The following is an 18,753-nucleotide window of genomic DNA, read 5'->3' on the forward strand; positions in this document are numbered from 1 at the left end:
TCTTTAATGTATGGGCAGATTTTATAAATTAAGGAAATTTTGTTGATTCCAACATGTATTAACTCCCCCCCCCCCCATATAGCAGGATGCTATGTGAATTTCATGGCCCTATAACGTTGCTAAATATCCTTTATATCCTTTTTTTTTTTTTTTGACAGGCAGAGTGGACAGTGAGAGAGAGAGAGAGACACAGAGAGAAAGGTCTTCCTTTACCGTTGGTTCACCCTCCAATGGCCGCCATGGCCGGCGCGCTGAGGCCAGAGCACCGCACTGATCCGATGGCAGGAGCCAGGTGCTTCTCCTGGTCTCCCATGGGGTACAGGGTCCAAGCACTTGGGCCATCCTCCACTGCCTTCCCGGTCCACAGCAGAGAGCTGGCCTGGAAGAGGGGCAACCGGGAAAGAATCCAGCGCCCCGACCAGGACTAGAACCCCGTGTGCCGGCGCCGCAAGGCGGAGGATTAGCCTAGTGAGCCCTGGCGCCGGCCTTATATCCCTTTTTATAACATGTTTTTCTGAATGGAATGGTGCCTACAGAGACCTACATCAGCCAGGACACAGTCTCGTGTTGTTAGGATGCCATGCAGCTGGTTCACAGGTGACAAGACCTATCAGCAAACTCTAACATGAGAAACAATCATCTACTGTCTTTTTTTAAATTTTTTTTGGACAGGCACAGTTAGACAGAGAGTTAGAGAGAGAGAGAGAGAGAAGCCAGGAGCCAGGAGCCAGGCTCCTCCTCCTGGTCTCCTATGTGGGTGCAGGGCCTAAGGATCTGGGCCATTCTCCACTGCACTCCTGGGCCACAGCAGAGAGCCGGACTGGAGGAGGAGCAACCGGGACAGAATAAGGTACCCCAACCGGGACTAAAACCCGGGGTGCTGGCGCCACAGGCCGAGGATTAGCCTAGTGAGCCATGGCACTGGCCCATCTACTATCTCTTAAGAATCAGTGAGCTTTATGTCTCAGGCTCACTCTAGGATGGGTGATTAATGACCTTATCCTTTTTCTTTCCCTACATTTATGTCACATTGGGTATGGGAATGAGTGTGCGAATGTGAGGTACCTCTTTAATCAATAACCAAGTTTGTTAACTATTTCCAAATGTTCTTGGATTTTCAATGGGATTGATAACCAGACATGTAACTGTATTGATTAAACCTGATTCAGTGCACATACCCACCCTGTAAGTAAAATATAAACCCTATAACCAAAATCAGGCTTTTGGAACAGACAAGTCAGGCAACTGACCAGTTGTTTTGGTTTAAATCCTCAGTTTGACCAGCTGAATAAATTTCAGCTTTGATTCTCCAGGCAGACCAGTTGTTTCAGTTGGAAGTAATAAAAAATACAAAAATAATTTACTTACGGTCATTGATCTCAAGGTATTGATGTGTAGACTACCTTAACATAAAATATTTTTCCTATCTTAGATGTATCAGAAGAAGTGTAAGATTAAGTACTATATACCTATAAGGAAATAGAAGTTAATTCTGTGGTTTAATAGGTGGAACCAATAGCCAGCAAAATGTATTTTGAAAGAAAGGTAGGCACGGAATGTTGGTTGAGGAGAGGGGGGTTTTGAAGTCCTCGTGTGGTACAGATTTTCTAAGATGCGCAGGAAATGACAAGAAGGGACAGAAGAGTGAAGGCATCATCAGTCACGGGGCTGCTCCAAGGAGGCCTCGGAGGAGGACAATCAGGAAGAGCGTTACTTGAAGCCTGGAGAGCCAAGTGGCAACCCAGTGACCCCTTCCGTGACCCTATCATCAAGATATGTGGCCACTCTCATTCTTACACTGCGAATGAGTTGCCAGTTTCTGGACTGTAAGAACCACACCTGGGCAGCAGGTAAGGCTTAGACTTTATCATATGCCAGCATCTTCCTAGTCACCCAGAGAACACTAGATCTGTCTCTGTGAACCTCTCTATGACACACTGTGAAAGACAACTGTGAAAGAATGGCCATCTGGTTTGTGGTTATCTGTTACTATTATCCTAGAAAACCAATACAGTGGCTTGAAAATGCTATCTCTCCTGAATCCATGAATTCAGTCAACTCACCTTGGCAGTTCTTCTTTGTGGGCTTTTACAAGGTGACCGTCGGACAGGCTGGGCTGTATTTAACCAACTGCTTGGCTGCAGGAGACACAGGATGGCTTCCTAACCTGGCTGATGGTTGACGCTAGCTGTTAGCTTGGGAGCTCAGCTTGGCGTTCTCAAGGCAACGGTACTAAATTCCAAGTGAATCCCCACAGTGAGCATTTCCAGAGTGGAAGCCACACTGTCCTCTGTGCCTTAGCCTCGGAAGTCCCAGAATTCTCATTTCCGTTGTATTCGTAAGAAATTGTTGTGGAGATCACAGAAGTCCTGACTTAGAGATAATGAGTTAGTCTTTACCTCTCAGTGGGAGAAGCAGCCAAGTGTCTGTGGTGAGCTTGAATCAGCCACACCAGGTTACACTTTGTGATCATTTTTTAACTGGTGCTCAGCTGTTGAACCCAGTCAGTTTTCTATTGTAAGGTTCTCCACCTGATCCAGGAATGTGCCCCACCCCTGGTGGTTTTTCTTAGAGGAGCACTCTGCTAAAGCACTCTGTCAAAGCATAATACAATCTTTACTGCTGCCAAATCCCTTTTGAAGCATCAGGGAATAGTTTCTATCCCTCTACTTCAACAAATCTGTTTTTACTTGATTTCTGAATGTTCCACAGTATGTCTATTTTCTACCTTCTTACAGTGTTAGTCTATTCTACCACATCCTCAGTGTTTGTGCGTGGATCAGCTTCTGAAGGAAGCCTATTTGAAGCTAACAGTTTAGATTTGACAACTGGGTGAGACGCTGTGATAATGTAATTACAGCTGTAACCTCAGCCTTCAGCTTGACTAACCTTAGTTTCTTCTTAATGTGTACATGCAGAGACACGGTAGGTAAGTGACTACTGTCTTCTAAAACCACCGTGACCCTTGCTGCAGATGCCCATGGGATGGTACACCCCAACTCTCGCTGGAAGTTGCTTCTCATTGATGGGATTATGTCTGTCTTGTGGCCCAGTCAGGCATCTATCCCTGGACTCTCCCACTCTGCCTCACCATCAGCTTCCTATGCTGATCAAGACATGACATTCACCTGAGGACTTCAGGAAAGCAAGGCTCCTCAGTCAACGGAAGACAGAGATTAAAATGAAGAAATTCCTTTCAATGTTCTGTGTAGGTTTCTTCATTTGCAGATTTCATATTTCTATTTCCTTCTGATTCCTTCACAATGACCCCACTTTTGGCCAGAAAACATAATGGGAATCAGCAACATCTTTGACTGCCAAGAATGTTCCTTGCTACACTGCTTGCCTTTGAGTCTGCTGTGACGAATCACCCCAAGCCTGGAGGCCTAAAGCTGTAGAACCTTGGAGGCCAGAAGTCTGGATCCATGCAGGTGCTGGACGGTGCCCTTCTGGATCCGTCCCATGCTGATCTCCCAGCTGCTGTTGGTTGCTGCCAGTCCTGGTGTTCCTGGCCTGCCACTGTCACTCCTGTCTCTGTCTTGATCCTCATGTGGAGTTCTTCCCTCTCTGTGTATTCCTGTATGTCCTGTCCTCTTCTTTAATGGCACAAACCATTGGACCTCGGGCCCACCTGAATGCAGTATGATCTCACAATATGATGACAGCTGCAAAGATCATCTTTTAATAAGGTTACATTCGCAGATTTCAGAGGTCAGGACTTGACTGTATCTTTATGGGAGTCAGCCCACTACATGTGCCATCAGTACATGCAATGTTAGTGATGGAAACCTGTCCTAAGCCATTACACTCCAGCTCTAGTTGCAAAGCACTGCCAATTTAGCATCTATACTATTTCTTGATGTTCTGATTCTACTCACACTCTCTTACATTAGTTTAACTTACGTGGCCCTCACTATTTTTAGAACCATCTCAAAGAGCCTCTCAACATATCCCTTTGTTTTTAATATTGCTTTCTCCCATACATCAATTCTTTTTAAACCCATTCTATAGTCGTTATTTTAAAATCCAAACACATTAAATTTCCTTGAATCCTATCAATCTTTGCTACAAACCATTCAAATATACCTCTTTGCCAGCATTTTAAAATGTAATTGAGTCATTGTGGTGCACTAGGTTAAGCCACCTCTTGGGATACCTGCATCCAAATTCTGCTCCTGACTCCTCTGCCTGTCAATGTGCCTGGGCAGGCGCAGATGATGGCTCCAGTGCAGGCCCTGCCACCTGTGCAGCAGACCGAGCTGCAGCTGCTAACGTCTGCCGTTAGCCTGGGCCCGCCCTGGGTATTGCAGGGCATGCTCCAGCAGATTGCTGTCTGTCATGCTGCCTTTCATATAAATAAACAAAGATATATAAGCAAGCAAAAGCAAATCAACAAGACCCAGATTACAAAAAAAAAAAAAAAAAAAAAGGACTTGAAATGTTTTGAGGCAGTAATCAAAATCCCTGACCTTGAATTTAAGAAGACCTTAATGAACTACATTGCTTATTCCCACTATAGTGTAGGTGGCTACTTACTCTCTGAAGCTCATTCTTCTCATTTGTGAAATAGGGCTCACTTGTTGATTTGGTCCGATGGCAGGATTTCAGTGAAAATAGTAGCACAATTCAGGGCCAGCCTCCAGAATCCCCACCTGCCACGTTTCCAGGTGCTCCTCACCTCACCTCACCGCATACCCATCTCACGGCTTCTGTGCCTGATGTGCTGCTTCTGCAACCTTCTGGCCTTTCCTGCATTGTGCTCTCTCTTTTCCAGCTTCTTGGCTTTCACACTTAACTGAAAAAGCTGTTTAACTCCCCACCATACTCAGGTTAATTTCCTCACGTTTTTAATCCTGTTGGACACAGCCATCAGCTACACCAGGAAGCGGAGTTGACTTCTTAGTCTTAATTCAGGCCTCCCCTTTGTGCACACTCCTGTCCCAGCATTTTTCAATGTCAGGTTCAGTTGTTCTCTGCTGCTGTCTGCTCTGATACACTATCAGCTCTTTGAGAACAGGGAGCACATCTTATGTGTCCCTCTATTGCCTCTAACCTACTGCTCCATGATTTATAATGTGTGAGAAAACAAAAGGTTTCTTGCGAGTGGTATCCTCTCTGAGGAGTAAGGATATATTTTTATTACTGGAATTAAGCTGCATGAGGTCACCGATATCATCCATCAAGTTTTGCTGTGTCACAATTTTACTTTAAAGATGCCCTCTTTGAAACTTCTTATTGATTTATGTTTATTTACTTGAAATGCAGACATAGAGACACAGGGAGACAGAGAGATCTTCCATCTGCCGGTTCACTTTTGAAATGCCTGCATCAACCCTGGTTGGACCAGACTGAAGTCAACAGCCTGGAATTAAAAACCAGGTCTCCTGCATGGGTGTTGTCATTAGGTACCAAGTACCTTATTTTCCCACAGTGTGCATCAGCAGGAAGTTAGAATGGGAAACCTGAACCCATGCAGTCTGATGCAGGTATCCCAGGTGGTGTCTTTGCTGCTGTGCCAAACACCTGACCCTAACCCTAACCCCACCCCCACTGTAAAATTGAGGTTGACCACTCACAGTGAATAATGAATGTTTGATGAACATTTGCTGATTTTTGAATGAGTAAGCATATTGCCTCATTTGAATCAACAAACATTAAAAGGGACAGAAAAAATGACGCTGGCTCCAACCAGTAAGCAAGAAGTCATATCCAGATGTGGCACCAAATAAACTCCTGATGTCTGGCCTCATGTGAACACATCTGACCGGCAGCCAGGAGATCCGCTCTCGAATGTTTTGAGTGTCTATTTATCTGTGCACGTGAGATGAGTTACTTTACGGTCTCCAAGCCTCAGTCTTCCTTTGAGAAGTGAAAGCCTTGGAATATTATCATGAAAGTTTCTTCCATGTCCAAACTCCTTAATATTTTAGGTAATCAAGTCCTATGTAGGTAATAGAAGATCACATGGCATTTTCTGTGAGAACTGACCTACATACCCATAGTGTTAAAAATAAATCTTGTCCTGACAATTTGAAATAGGAATACTCTGTGTCCTCATTAAAAAGTATTTCATGTTGGAATGATGGAGACTTGCACATTTCCCTGTGTTTTTTTTTTTTGCATTAACTTTATCTGATAAATGTACAATATTATATGAGTTCCTTATAGTTGAGAATTAAAACCAAATTTCTCACCCAGTAAAATATCCCAGTGGAGTATTATTATACAACCTGCACCTTTCCATGCCGGGAGAGATCTGAAGGAAATCTGTTAAATTCTCACCTTTTGGAGACAGTTGAATGAGGGTGGAGAGGCTTTACTTGGCTGTTCCAGGTAACCATAGCATTATTTAAGGGTAGCAAAAGCCTGAGCACTCAGTCTTCCTAATTCTAACAGGTGTTCTCCTTCCATTAGACTAGGTTTTCCTGTCTTCACAACACTAATTGATAATTACTTGAACTAAGACAACAGAAGTAATCAGAGACACACATGCACAGGCACCTCTCACATCTTCCAGCTACCAGCGTCTGTGCCTGAACATTCTATCTTCTCTCCTGCTCCGTGGCTGGAATCTCCATGTTCCACCAAGGTCAACTTGAAAAACTCTCCACGATCCTCCAGTGTGTGGAATATTCTGCTCTTCTGGACACTAAAGGATATTATTTCAGGTTTTCTTTCCTGAAAAAACATTTTTTTTCACACTGTAAAGGATTACTCCCATGAGTACACAAACGTGCTGTTATTTTTATCATTTACCAACAACTTATTTTGGTCCCTCCACACTCCCTGTACTGTAATAATACATTGCTGATGCTTTTCACAGCACCGTTTCTTTAAGAGTTATCACAAAAGTGTTCCTCGTTGAGTTTCTTTTCTCCTTGGCTGGCTGAGATGTCCTCCTCCCAAGCTGAAGCCATCACGAAGGTGAACTTCATTCTCCACAATGCTAAGGCCGATGGTTTCTTCCCAGTTCTCACTTTACTCTGACCTATGCCAGCGATTGGAAAGGTCTTCTCAAAAATTCCTGTGCTGGTGTCATGAAGTGGTGCTTTTTGGAATTTGATTAGGCACAAGGGTTCTGCCTTTATGAGTGGATCAGTGTCTGAATAAAGGATGTTGGGAACTCACTTACATTCTTGCCTCTTCTGTTCTGCCCCTGTGAGGACTCAGAGGGAGTCTCTCCCCAGGCACTAGATGCCAGTGCCTTGATCTTGAATGTCGCAACCTGCAGAACATCAAGAAAATAAATCGAATTGTCCATAAATTATCCAGTGTGAAACTTCACGACAGCAGCGCAAATGCCCAGAGACACCCTATCAAACGTTTTGATGGGGCATACCATTTTCTCTTTAGAAATATCTGTTTCACTGGCACTTATGGTACCACAGTCCCATCTCGTTGGCCAGTTCTTTCAGGATGCTTTACTATGGTTTACTCAAATCCTCAAACTCTGATTATTGATGACCCAGGGCCCAGTTCTTAATTTTACATTTTTTAAAAATACATTTACTTGATTATCTAATCTAGCCTTATGGTTTTAATATATCCTTAATATATGGGCCAGAGGCGAGATAATTAGATTGACAGCTCATATTCCAAGAGCCAAATATGCAACTCTCTGATACTTCTCCTTTAATATCTATTAGACATAAAATTGAGGTCCTGCTTTTTCCTGACTCCAAATCTGCTCCATATAAATTGCCCCTCGTGTGAATTATTGTTTACTACATCCTTCCAGTAGCTTAGGTTAAAACTCTTGAATTATTCTTAATTTCCATATTCTCTCAATAGAAACATTCTCAAAAAATCTATTGCTACTGTTGTGGTTTGAACCACCAATATCTTTACCTCTATGTTTAGCGTAGCCTCAAACACCTCCCTCGTTTAATCCCTAATTCTGTCTTCACCAGGAAGAATGATCCTTAGGTCAGGTCCTGTGATGCTATCATGCATGTATTCAAACATCAGTGTCTTCCTCTCTCCCTTAGACTATAAGCCAGAGTCATTTCCTGGGTGGAAACCTGCCTACTCCATGATCCTTTACCTTCTCTGAATGTGTTTCCCAATCTCCTCGGTCTCAGGCACTCAGTGCCAGCCAGACTGTCCCATCTGGTCTACGTGGCGAACCTCAAGCACACTGGACGTGCTCCTGCCCCAGAGACTGTGCTTGCAGTCCCCTTCTGCTTCTGCGCATCTTGTTCCGTCTCCCGTCTAGGCTCTGACATTTACACTCCTCCTCATACTGCTATCTGAAATCATAGCTCCTCACAGAACTCCTTGGTAATTCCTGACTTGTTTTTCTGTTACACTTTTTACTTCTTCTCAATATAAAATATCATTCATAAAATATTACTGTGCTTATTAATGATTTATAATGGAATGTCTAATGTAGTTAACTCTTGAATTTTTAAATTGTCTTTATCCTCTCATTGAGTCTAAGTTTCATGGTGGCAGGGGTGTGTCTTCCTCTCCACTGCTATGCTCACTGTTCACAATACAAGGACTAACACATAGCAGCCAGTGTGCGAGGAGCTGTTCAATCTCTGATGTGGACACAGTGTCTTCCAGCAAGCCAAGGTACTCATGAAACGACTTGGCAGAAATAATTAGGGTCACAGCTACAGTTAAATAAGGAGGGCCAGACCTAACCACACAAATGAAGTCAGAGAAACCCAAAGCAGGAGGGACTTGACATGAGCAGCCGTGCTCCTTGTTGGCTGGGCAGTAGTTGTGGCCACTTGCCACATGCCAAGGAAGGAGAGCAGCATCCACTTAGTGGCAGACAAAAAGGACATGGAGACCTCAACCCTCAGTGGCAGGAAAACAAATTGTAGCAATCTTGCTGAGAATCTGGCAAGGAGATTCTCCCCCAGAACCCTCAGAAGAGAAACTGGCTAGGTTGACATGTGGATGCCAGCCTTTGAGAGCCCAAGCAGAGAACACTGGTGTACCATGCAGAACTGCTGATCTACGGGACAGTGGGCTGCTAAGTGGGTGCTAATTTAAGCCTCATAATGTTTATGGTAACGTTAAACAACAACAGAAAACTGCTATGAAACTCAGTAAATAAGTGTTGAATTAACACTTTGTTTTGTTTCTTCCAGTTTTCCAAAATAATTAGCTTTTTTATTGTGCCATGAATGTTGGATTTTATATTAAGGAATCAATTTCTCTACTTCCTGAAGCATGTCCTCTTTGTTACTGAAAGAGTGTATAGTATTGTTTTTCAGCTTCACAGCTTGAAAAAACGAGTATTTGATAAACTTAGGGATCCATTCAGTGCTATGTATGTTGCTTCTTAAGATTAAATTGTGTTTTTATTTTTATTAAAATCTGTATTCATCAATTATGTGTTCAAGTCTTGAAATTCAACTTAGCAGATGGGCTTATATTTTGACCTTTTCCAGCAGAGGTCAAATCCATTCCTTTTTTTCCTCACCCCACTGGATACTAATGACAGCTGTTCCACTTTTACTTTGGGTGATCACAGGGTGAAAATGATTGAACACAGGGAATTAGGCAGCATCTGCATAATAGGTTAACACCTCACAGCTACTTTCCAAGTCCTCATCTCTTCTGCACAGTCTCTCTAACAGGCAAGCATTACATTTTAATCACACTTTCTGACCTAGCCTTTTCCTTTCTGTTGAAAAGTAAATTAGATCTTCTTCCCATCTGCACATCCCATCATAAGCACTAAGTGATGTCTAACTGTTTGACGTTAATTTGATCTGAAATGATACAAAATTTGATATGAAAATAATTCTTTGAAAATTATTTTCAACTTTCAAAAACCTCTGAGAGACTTTTGCCTTATTACCTGTTTTATAAATGCCTCATACTAACAGATAAATATAAAGTTCAGATAGAGATTAAAGTTGAAGCTTCACACCCTATGAAAAGGTCCAGATGAAATGTGATCTACAGTAGCTGGATCTGGTTTTGATCATTTGCCAGAGGATGAAAAAGACATTGTCATTTGCATAATTTTTATTCTGGTTGTCCTTTTTTGTAGAAAATAACTATTAATTAAAGAAAATTCTGTACCAGATATGTACAGAGGTGTGTGGATTATGTTTCTTAAGAACACTGATACCGCACTTCCACTCAGCTACTGTTGCTGATTCACTGTGTTCACCATTTCCTGATGACCGCCTATGAGAACAATGCGATATTTTCCAGCTAAGAATTACTTCTCAACAGGGGAAAAATTTTACTTTTGTCAACATTAATAAAGTAGCAAAACTGCAGAACATGTAGCAATTTTTGTCCTGAGACTTGATTAAAAATAAAAGCAGTAAGGCTGCTTAATTCAAAGAATATATTGCTTGCTGCATTATAACTGACGTGACTTTTTTACCTGTGAATACGGTGACTGCTACAAAAAGTGGACCAAAGGGATGCCAGAGTTCCTGCTCTCAGATGCAACAATCCACTGTGGGGACTGGAGCCCTTGAACTTGCTCTATCGCTGGCTTCGCTCTATTTTCCTTCCGTCATTTTCCTTGGAACTCTGCTTCCCTCTCCTCTCCATTCCTCCTCCATGACTCCTGACGAAGCACGTCCAGCCATTTTGGAACAAATGGAAAGTCTGTGCTCCTCCTGGTCAAGGAATAAAACCCACAAGGAGGGACACCTTCATTATCAGGCCTGACATACTCACAGATTATAAACATCTACCCCTCCATTTTTCCCCATGAGGTCACAGTTGATGAGCCATCTATCTGCAAAACAGAGTAAAAAATACGCAGCAATTTCTAGTGTAAAGGAAAAAAAATGGGTGCTCTTTGAAATCAGATGTTTGGGGCCAGCGCCGCGGCTCACTAGGCTAATCCTCCGCCTTGCAGCGCCAGCACACCGGGTTCTAGTCACGGTCAGGGTGCTGGATTCTGTCGCGGTTGCCCCTCTTCCAGGCCAGCTCTCTGCTGTGGCCAGGGAGTGCAGTGGAGGATGGCCCAAGTCCTTGGGCCCTGCACCCCATGGGAGACCAGGAGAAGCACCTGGCTCCTGCCATCGGATCAGCGTGGTGCGCCAGCTGCGGCGGCCATTGGAGGGTGAACCAACGGCAAAGGAAGACCTTTCTCTCTGTCTCTCTCTCACTGTCCACTCTGCCTGTCAAAAAAAAGAAAAAAAAAAAAGAAATCAGATGTTTGGGAGATGCCTCTTTTGGTGTTGTTTGTGTGTTTTTGTTTTTTGGAGCAATAACTGAAATACCTTAGGGAGTAATAATACTAACTCTATTATAAAAATAAAGCATATTTTTAAAAAATGTGAAAATTGTGCTATAACCACAGTGAGAAAGCTGAAAGACAGGTTATACTGGGTAAGCATTTGGGTGTGGGGTCTGTGAGTCTGTTTCTCCATTGGTGAAGTACGGTAGTTGGGAGAAGGAATACTGGGTCTGTAACAGTCTCAAATCCCCCGATTCTGCTAACTACTTCATTCTACTTAAATGGGTAAGAACTTCTTTAACTCATTCTTCATAGCTTTAAAACATCCTGCATACCAATGGGTTTTTGTCACAGCATCACTTCTAGAGAAATAAAAATGAAGGAACAGGCATACTTCCAGGAAGAGTGAAATCCGACTTGCGTGTGCGGCTGTACACACGCTGCTTGGAAGGTGCCTGCAACCAAGAAAACTCTTGTGAAACACTCTGGGCGTTCAGCCTGCAGAATGTCACCTGCAAAGCTGGGCTGACCTGGTTGACTTTGTAGGAAGCACAATCTGCAGAGAGGTAAGAGAGAAAACAATATTCCGTCAGTCCCTGGAACCAAACCAAGCATCAAGGGAGATCAAGGTGTGGGGCCACCTGTGTGGTGCAGCAGGCTAGGCCACCATTTGTGATGTGCCATCCTTTATCAGAGTGTTGCTTCCAGTTCTTGCTGCTCTGTTTCTGATCCCTGCTATGGCCTAGGAGGCAGCAAGTGATGGTCTGAGTACTTAGCTCCCAGCCACCCTTGGGAGGCAAGGATGGAGTTCCTCGTCCTTTGTGTCAGCCTGGCCCAGTTCTGGTTGTGGTGGCCATTTTGGGGGAGTTAAGCAGCAGTTGGAAGATAGCTCTCTTTCCCTCTTTCTCTCTCTCTCTCAAATAAATAAGTAAATAACAAATAAATGAAATCAATCTTAAAAAACAAGTAAGAGGTGTGGGTCAGGGATGTGCTGATACTGAGGGAGTAAAGGTGAGTTTTCAGAGGGAGAAGTGACAGGAAAATTCTGGAAGCTGAGGAAGCCTGGAGTGGCAGGGGCGTTTCGTGACGCTCTGACCTGTGCAGGTGAAAAGCCCTTTACTGGGGAAATTCCTCAAGGCTGCGTCTCCTGCGCTGGGGTCCCATTTATATGAAAGAACAGGCCAGTAATTTACTGTTTTCTATTGACAAAATGAATCATTCACATGTAAGGAAAACACTGGCTTTTCTGGGAAAAAAAGGAATATAAGGATTGGGTCACCTGACTTAAAATAACCCCAGCTGTTAAAGCATGTCCCTGAATGCCAAGGGACCGTATGTGGAGGCAATCAGAGGTAGGACATTTATGAGAGTCTACTGGGAACAGTACCAAACAGTGAAGGGTTCTTCAGTCTGGAATCTGGATGAGACTCATTTTATCTAATTAATATACTCAAAACTCTGCTAAAATGCCAGTTCTTCTCAAAAGAACTTCCTGGCAGCAGTGTTACCTCAGCCACTCCTGCCATGCCCCTAATCTCACTCTGTTCCCGGCTGCCCTCTCATTTCAGTGGAACCACCTTCTGCAACACTGTGTGCTACTGAGAGTAAGTGTCCTTCCTTTGTTTGTTTCTCTGTCTTCCTCACCTGAGCCTTCTCCTAGTCGCATTACTACTGGGTAGCTAATGAGGAAACAAATGATTCCCAATACAAACAAAAACCATATCATTCTCACTGTAAGTAAGACCCAATTTATATGTAGGAGCTTAGAGTCTCAGGATATTCTGTCTGATTTATTTTTGAACAAGAATTTATTTGATTTGAGATAAAATCCTAATAACTTCCAGAAACCCTGGATGCTTATCAAAACTCCATAAAACCTTTAGCGATTCACTTATCACCTAATTGATACATCATAAGTCTAAAATCTTCCTCAATCTTTTCTCATTGCTTAATACACATAGAGGTAGCAGCATAAATCTCAAAAGCTGAATTTTTGGTGGGCCTCTGAAACACCTATTTTCAATTGCATGCTTTCATTTTGCTCTGGGATTCATTTAAAAATCAGGAAGCATATTTTTAGAGCATCTAACAAAGACCTGGACCTTTTAAATTCTTAATATTATAATAGACACTTTAAATTTTAGATATAATTTAAAAATCTATCAACCAAATAAAGCTTAATTATCTTCCTTAAAATGACTGGCATAGATTCATTTGTCAAAAGGTTTTCATGTTTATTAAACTAAAAACGTAAGAATTTAAAGCCAGGCAGTTACTCCATGAAAATTTATATTCAGGGCTACATGAAAGGTCACTCATGTATTAGTGTACCTTGGCGGTTATTCCTGGAAGCTATGTCATTTTTCCCCCTGATGAAATTTATATTTATTTTGAAAGGCATCTGTCACAGAACCAAAGGAAAGATCCGGCAGAAACTGTGGTGGACCAAGAAGAGACCGTGTAGTCACGTGGGAGTGCTGGCACATGGGGGTCAAGCAGCCGTGTTCGCAGATGGGGGTTTTGCTGCAAAGCTGTGAGGTCGTGCGACTTGCGGCAGGGTGCTGACCTGCAGAACAGAAGATGCAGTGCTTGCAAGCATGCTGTGCACACTCGATGACCAGCACGTGAGCAGTCTTCCCGAAATGTGGGCTTTGTTATCATTCCACTGCCTGCCTCGTGCCCCTCTCTTCCCTTCCACTCTGCCAATTCTGCTTCTTACTCGCTTTTACTTAGTTTCATTTTTGCATTCAACTTCCTTGGGTTTGATGGGGGTCCTGTTGTTCACAATGACTCCTTTACAAGCTAGAATTTGAGGCTAAACATTTATTCCAAATAAGATACAAAACTAAAAAAGAGACATACTATTACACTATTTGATTTCTTTTTGTCATTGTCCTAAACACGAGATCCTTGTCTTCTCTCTGTCTCTCTGTCTCTCTGTCTCTCTCTCTCTCTCTCTTCCCTCTGTCCATCTATTTCTCTTCCCATCCCTTGCTCTAATTAAGAAATAAGAGAGGCCGGTGACACGGCTCACCAAGCTAATCCTCCACCTGTGGCACCAGCAACCCGTGTTCTATCACGGTTGGGGCCCTGGTTCTGTCCAGGCGGCCCCTCTTCCAGGCCAGCTCTCTGCTGTGGCCCGGGAAGGCAGTGGAGGATGGCCCAAGTGCTTTGGCTCTGCACCCGCATGGGAGACCAGGAGAAGCACTTGGCTCCTGGCTTCGGATCGGCACAGCACAGTGGCCGTAGCAGCCATTGAGGAGTGAACCAACAGAAGGAAGACCTTTGTCTCTGTCCCTCTCTCTCACTAACTCTGCCTGTCAAAAAAAAATAAAAAGAAATAAGGTAAATACACAAAAGGCCAATTTAGACTAACAAAGAGACTCTGCATCTTGATATTGTGTAGTGAACATCAACAAATGAATTGATAAAGAAAATATATACATGGAATGAAATACTATTCCAATTCTAGAATGAAGGAAATCTTTTGACAATGTGGATGGACTTGGAAAACAATATTTTACTGGAAATAAACCAGTCAAAAAAAACAATATTATATGATCTCATAGCCAAAGCATTTGGGCTCATAGAAGCCAAGATAGTGGATCAATGGTTACCAGGGGCTTAGGTGGTTGGTTGGGGCATGGGGAGATGTTTATTAAAGGTTAAATAACTTCTATTGGTGGATAGGAATTTCAAGAGGCCTATTATTTAACAAAATAACTAGAGTAGTAGTAACAAGTTACTGTATTCTTGAAAATTGCTAAGAGTATGACACTGCTTCCAGACATTCACGGAAAATGCACATTGTCTTCAGTTTCCATTTTCCATGAACTTTTTGAAGTACCCTCACAGATTTTAAGTGTTTTCAGTACAAAATGAAAAGTATGTTAAGTAATATATGTTAATAAGTTCTACTAAGCCTTTTCCCAATAGACACCTGTCTCAAATATGAAGTATACACATATTTTTATTTTTCAACTAATTTCTTAAACACATAAAAACAAACAAGAACAAAGATATAAAAAAGACAATACTTACCATCAAATGAATTGAAAATCTTTCAGTTTTCCAATTCAAAGATATGTTGAAGCAAAACTCTACACAAACTTTAGAACTATCTTTGAATATTATCATATATATAAGAAAAATATGGCTGAACTAATGCCAAAAAACAGCTGGGATTAATACAAGTACCAAGATTCTTTTTGTAAAAGATTTATTTATTTGAAAGAATTACAGGAGAGGAGAGAGACAGAGAGAGAAAAGAAAATCTTCCATTTCCTGGTTTACTGTCCAGATGGTCACAATGACCAGGGCTAGGCCAGTCCAAAACCAGGAGCCAGGAGCTTCTTCTGGTTCTCCTGCATGGATGGCAGGGACCCAAATACTTGGGACCATCTTCTGCTGCTTTTCACAGGCCATTGGCAGGGAGCTGGATCAGAAGCAGAGCAGCAAGGACGTGAACCAGCACCTATAAGGGATGCCATTGTTGCAGGCGGCAGCTTTATCCACTGCACCACAATGCAGGTCCCAAGTAACAAGAATTAGAATAAAGGTTATGACAGTGAAGGGGTCTTGATTTGGAGCAAGTAGCATCACCCATCACGCTGTTAACTAGGCATTTTAGCCCTCCTCACTCCGTCTTTCAGTCTCTAGTGTGCTTGTGTTCTTCCTCATCCAAATCATGGCCATTCAATGCTGACAGCAATTTATTCTCATTCTGATTTTCCCTGCTTGTTCTTCTCTTCTGTGACTAGGAGGACCAGTAAGATGCTTCTAACGTGTGTCTTTCTTATCTGTTCTATACAGCAGAAATGGCTGGTTAATCTTGCCTGCCAGACAAAAGCCACAAAAAGCCAACAGAAACCTCACAGCCTGAGGATATGGTGAAGTTTGCTGCATCAGCTAAAGTTGGGACCTTCTACTATATTTTTGGCATGCTTGCTCTTGGGAAACTTCAGTGTGATTAGAACACTAATTTCTACTGATTTTATCTAACCAGAATCTCATCTCATGTTGGAAAAATTGTTTTTGTGAACTTTATTGTATGATGACATAATAGGGTTGGGTATTGTAATGCAATGGGTTATGCCTACATCCTATATTGGAGTGCTTGGTTTGAGTCTTTGGCTACTCCACTTCAGACATAGCTTCCTGCTAAGGTACCTGGGATGCAAAAATGATGGCTCCAGAACTTGTATCCCTGCCATCCATGTCAGAGACCCAACCTGAGTTTCAGGCTCCTAGCTTCAACTTGGCCCAGGCAAGGCTATTATGGGCATTTGGGGAGTGATGCCATAATAGAAAACTTACCACTGACATATGGTGTTGATGTCTCCTATATTCACGGTTGGTTGATTATCGTCTAATTATCTTTCTATATGTTGGAGAAAATGTGTTTTTGTTTAACCACCTCAATACAAGTATTGTGAGGAAAGGAGAAGAGAAATGCATGAAGTTTGTACACCTTAAATAAAAGGTTTCTAGGTTAAAAATAAAGCACTGACTCATAACACACAGAGATTAGAAGAGCACTGGGAGAAGTTTTTCCAACAGTTACCAGCATTTTAAATCTCCAGAAATGGGATCTGGCATTACCAGAATCTTACATTTGCTTATGATAAAATGAAATCTGAAACAAACTAAAAAAGATTTAAGCTATGGGAAACAAATATTGTTCAATGGCACAATTATGTAAGCATTTGTTTAGCAGATGCCCAGGTGGTACCTGCAGATGTAAGGACAGAGAGAATGCATTTTCTGAAATGTTGACTTAAAAGTTGTCACATCAGGGCAGACTGGGAACTTTTTCTGATCTGTTATTTTACCACATTTAGGCCTCTGCAATTGTTCCAGCAACCAAATAAAAAGGTGGGAAAATAAAAGAACATTGACCTTCCAAATCTTTCACTGCAAATTTGAGGAGCAAACTAAGGTCGACAGCAGTTTCTTTAGGCTCACAGGTAATTCATGAAAAGTTCAAAAGATATCTGTGTTGAAAATATGTGGGAGTCCACATTTTATTGAACTTACTGTGGTGCAATAAACATTTTATTTCTGGATATTCTGAAATAAGGCAGGCATCTGTGTTGCAAAAAAATTGGGGGATAAACATTTGGAGCTTTTGCTGTAAATGCAATCATAATTTAAAATTGTATACTTATGGAAGAAAAAAAGGATGGAAAAATTTGAGTACTGTGAATCTTTGATTATATTTCATCCTTACATCATTGCCATGAGATGGTTTCTCCATTTTTAGAACAGGTGCTTGAGAAAAAAGAAGTGAGTTGGATGATTTTTTTTCCAAGACAATAGACGTAGGAGACCATGGAGCAGGGTCTGAGAACAGGAAGGGAGGTGGGAGAGGGACTGCAGAGAAGCCTAGCAAAGCCATTCAAAGTCATGCCAGTTCTCAACAGAGAAAACAACCCCCCAAAAACACACACATACACAGTCACACACACTCACACACACACACGCACACTCACACACACACACACACACACACACTTTGGGGGCAGGCATTTTGAACAGTGGTTAGGAACACTACATCCCATACTGGAGTGCCTGGATCTGAGTCTTGGTTCCACTGGATTCCAACTCCCTGTTGATGCAGACTCGGGGAGGCAGCAGATGGATACCTCCAGCAGTTCAGTCCTTGCCACCCTGGTGGAGTTCCTGGCTCTGAGCTTTGGCTTTGTCCAGCTTTAGCTGTTGCAGGCTTTTGTGAAGTAAACCAACAGATCTGTCTTTCAAATTAAGTAAACATTTTATGTAATAAGACAGACTTTTCAAGTCTTTGGGATGGATCATGTTTTTCCTAAGTATACTTTGAAATTTGACACCAAAAAGTTGTGAAAGATTCAGATATTGCTTCCTTTTGAAATGAAATAACAGTGAGACAGCAGCCTGCTGAACACGTTCCAGCAGACCCAAGGCACAGGGGACCTCAATCTCACCAGGTGTTGGCAGCATAGCCTCTGCCCACCCAAGGTGAGGGCCACCAAGGGACACCCCTCCACTTCCAGGGTGGCTCTCCCCAGTCTCAAGCCAGGGCTGGTATCCAACCTCAGGGAAGCCAGTCTGTCTCAGCAGGCACGGGAACCTGAGCTCCCTCAACAGCCTTCTGTGCTTCAACTTCTGTGGGCAGCACTCCTGGAGGAGAAACCAGGGGTGTCCAGGTCCCTGGAGAAGCTGAAGGATATCTGGGTATCTCCCAAGACAAATGGCACTGGTTCATTCTTTCACCTAACATACAGCAACTCTCTATCACTTTCAGCAGTGATACAATTTTTAGCAAGCATTGTTGTAGGCTTTCTCCCCATGTCCCACCAAATTCTACTTCATGAAAATCTAAAGACAAATCCTTCAAACCTGTCTTTTGTGAAAACTGGGGATGTTTGCACAGTTTTCCTAGTCCTTTCCTATGCTTTGCAAGCTGAAGATAATCCCATGGTTTCTTATCCAACCGTATCTGTATCCCAACTTAAGATTCTGCTGCTTTAAATTTTACTCAATAAAGCTCTTCATATTTTCTATGACTGGCATTATTTCTGCCATTCCAGTAGTATAGATTTTAT

General features: G+C 42.5%; 2 long non-coding RNA genes across 6 annotated transcripts in view; one reads left to right on the top strand and one right to left on the bottom strand.

Annotated features, from left to right (window-relative positions):
• Nucleotides 1-2,462, bottom strand: part of LOC149122231 (uncharacterized) — a 129,241-nt gene extending 126,779 nt beyond the window's left edge. For all 5 annotated transcript variants that reach the window (XR_016220439.1, XR_016220440.1, XR_016220441.1 and 2 more), the window contains exon 1: nt 2,064-2,462. This is a non-coding gene — a long non-coding RNA (uncharacterized LOC149122231). The remainder of the gene's footprint in view (nt 1-2,063) is intronic.
• Nucleotides 1,387-18,735, top strand: LOC149122232 (uncharacterized). The gene is made up of 3 exons (XR_016220443.1): nt 1,387-1,850; nt 13,568-13,794; nt 15,986-18,735. It is a non-coding gene; the product is annotated as an uncharacterized LOC149122232 (long non-coding RNA).
• Nucleotides 18,736-18,753: the final 18 nt, after the last annotated feature.

The sequence above is a fragment of the Oryctolagus cuniculus genome, chromosome 14 (assembly GCF_051225735.1).
Source record: "Oryctolagus cuniculus isolate XC-2025 breed Fujian yellow rabbit chromosome 14, ASM5122573v1, whole genome shotgun sequence".
Classification (NCBI taxonomy): domain Eukaryota; kingdom Metazoa; phylum Chordata; class Mammalia; order Lagomorpha; family Leporidae; genus Oryctolagus; species Oryctolagus cuniculus.